We start from the raw sequence: 3,390 nt of genomic DNA, 5'->3' as shown, positions 1-3,390 counted from the left end.
TAAAACATTTGTAATGTCTGATTTTTTTTAAAAATTCAAATCAATTCAGTTTTATTCTTGCTGCCGCTTTGGCCGCTAACCTGCTAACAATAGCATGCTCACAGTTAGCATTAGTGAAATGCCAAAATATAAGACACTCCGACGTATCGCTTCTAAATTAGCTTGAAATGCGAGCATGCTAAAATGCTAACTGTAACATGTGTTAAGTACTAAAATATATTACTCTGAGGTGTGTACCTGTTCCCAGGCCTGACCGTGGTAAATAAATATCCCCAAGTAAAAAGCAATTATAAATCGAATATTTTCATAGCTATAGCATAAACAAAACCTTCTAAATACCCTTTTTTAACATTATGAGAGCACTCTCGCTATGAAAAAACACCCACATAGTCACCTTTACACTCGTAATGCTGGATATATACAATATAACAAATGCTAACAGTTAGCACGCTGGCGAGTTAGCGTCAAGCAACAAAAATATGAGTGGAAAAAAGCTAACATAACTATGCTCACATGCTTACATTTAGCATTAGTGAAATACCAAACACTTAGCGTATACCTGTTAAATTAGCTGAAAAAAAGCTAGCATGCTAAAATGCTAACCGTAACATGCGTTAGATACTTGAAATATTACTCTGGGGTGTGTACCTGTTCCCGGGCCTGACCGTGGTATATTCGAAAAATGGAAATGATTTATAAATCGAATATTTTCATAGCTATAGCATAAACAAAAGCTTCTAAATACCCTTTTTAAACATTATGAGAGCACTCTCGCTATGAAAAAACACCCACATAGTCACCTTTACACTCGTATTGCTGGATATATACAATATAACAAATGCTAACAGTTAGCAGGCTGGCGAGTTAGCGCCAAGCAACAAAAATATGAGTGGAAAAAAGCTAACATGCTAACATAACTATGCTCACATGCTTACATTTAGCATTAGTGAAATACCAAACACTTAGCGTATACCTGTTAAATTAGCTGAAAAAAAACTAGCATGCTAAAATGCTAACCGTAACATGCGTTAAATACTTGAAATATTACTCTGGGGTGTGTACCTGTTCCCGGGCCTGACCGTGGTATATTCGAAAAATGTAAATTATTTATAAATCGAGTATTTTCATAGCTATAGCATAAACAAAACCTTCTAAATACCCTTTTTTAACATTATGAGAGCACCCTCGCTATGAAAAAACACCCACATAGTCACCTTTACACTCGTAATGCTGGATATATACAATATAACAAATGCTAACAGTTAGCAGGCTGGCGAGTTAGCGTCAAGCAACAAAAATATGAGTGGAAAAAAGCTAACATGCTAACATAACTATGCTCACATGCTTACATTTAGCATTAGTGAAATACCAAACACTTAGCGTATACCTGTTAAATTAGCTGAAAAAAAACTAGCATGCTAAAATGCTAACCGTAACATGCGTTAAATACTTGAAATATTACTCTGGGGTGTGTACCTGTTCCCGGGCCTGACCGTGGTATATTCGAAAAATGGAAATTATTTATAAATCGAGTATTTTCATAGCTATAGCATAAACAAAACCTTCTAAATACCCTTTTTTAACATTATGAGAGCACTCTCGCTATGAAAAAACACCCACATAGTCACCTTTACACTCGTAATGCTGGATATATACAATAAAACAAATGCTAACAGTTAGCACGCTGGCGAGTTAGCGTCAAGCAACAAAAATATGAGTGGAAAAAAGCCAACATGCTAACATAACTATGCTCACATGCTTACATTTAGCATTAGTGAAATACCAAACACTTAGCGTATACCTGTTAAATTAGCTGAAAAAAAGCTAGCATGCTAAAATGCTAACCGTAACATGCGTTAAATACTTGAAATATTACTCTGGGGTGTGTACCTATTCCCGGGCCTGACCGTGGTATATTCGAAAAATGGAAATTATTTATTAATCGAATATTTTCATAGCTATAGCATAAACAAAACCTTCTAAATACCCTTTTTTAACATTATGAGAGCACTCTCGCTATGAAAAAACACCCACATAGTCACCTTTACACTCGTAATGCTGGATATATACAATATAACAAATGCTAACAGTTAGCAGGCTGGCGAGTTAGCGCCAAGCAACAAAAATATGAGTGGAAAAAAGCTAACATGCTAACATAACTATGCTCACATGCTTACATTTAGCATTAGTGAAATACCAAACACTTAGCGTATACCTGTTAAATTAGCTGGAAAAAACTAGCATGCTAAAATGCTAACCGTAACATGCGTTAAATACTTGAAATATTACTCTGGGGTGTGTACCTATTCCCGGGCCTGACCGTGGTATATTCGAAAAATGGAAATTATTTATAAATCGAGTATTTTCATAGCTATAGCATAAACAAAACCTTCTAAATACCCTTTTTTAACATTATGAGAGCACTCTCGCTATGAAAAAACACCCACATAGTCACCTTTACACTCGTAATGCTGGATATATACAATATAACAAATGCTAACAGTTAGCACGCTGGCGAGTTAGCGTCAAGCAACAAAAATATGAGTGGAAAAAAGCTAACATGCTAACATAACTATGCTCACATGCTTACATTTAGCATTAGTGAAATACCAAACACTTAGCGTATACCTGTTAAATTAGCTGGAAAAAAACTAGCATGCTAAAATGCTAACCGTAACATGTGTTAAATACTTAAAATATTACTCTGAGGTGTGTACTTGTTCCCGGGCCTGACTAAGGTATATTCGAAAAATGGAAATAATTCATAAATCGAATATTTTCATAGCTATAGCATAAACAAAAGCTTCTAAATACCCTTTTTTAACATTATGAGAGCACCCTCGCTCAGAAAAAACACCCACATAGTCACCTTTTTACACTCGTAATGCTGGATATATACAATATAACGAATGCTAACAGTTAGCACGCTGGCGAGTTAGCGTCAAGCAACAAAAATATGAGTGGAAAAAAGCTAACATGCTAACATAACTATGCTCACATGCTTACATTTAGCATTAGTGAAATACCAAACACTTAGCGTATACCTGTTAAATTAGCTGGAAAAAACTAGCATGCTAAAATGCTAACCGTAACATGCGTTAAATACTTGAAATATTACTCTGAGGTGTGTACTTGTTCCCGGGCCTGACCGTGGTATATTCGAAAAATGGAAATTATTTATAAATCGAGTATTTTCATAGCTATAGCATAAACAAAACCTTCTAAATACCCTTTTTTAACATTATGAGAGCACTCTCGCTATGAAAAAACACCCACATAGTCACCTTTACACTCGTAATGCTGGATATATACAATATAACAAATGCTAACAGTTAGCACGCTGGCGAGTTAGTGCCAAGCAACAAAAATATGAGTGGAAAAAAGCTAACA

This window comes from Entelurus aequoreus, linkage group LG03 (genome assembly GCF_033978785.1).
Source record: "Entelurus aequoreus isolate RoL-2023_Sb linkage group LG03, RoL_Eaeq_v1.1, whole genome shotgun sequence".
In the NCBI taxonomy this organism is placed as follows: Eukaryota; Metazoa; Chordata; class Actinopteri; order Syngnathiformes; family Syngnathidae; genus Entelurus; species Entelurus aequoreus.
The sequence above is the reverse complement of the archived record's forward strand: the minus strand, read 5'-3'. Positions refer to the sequence as shown.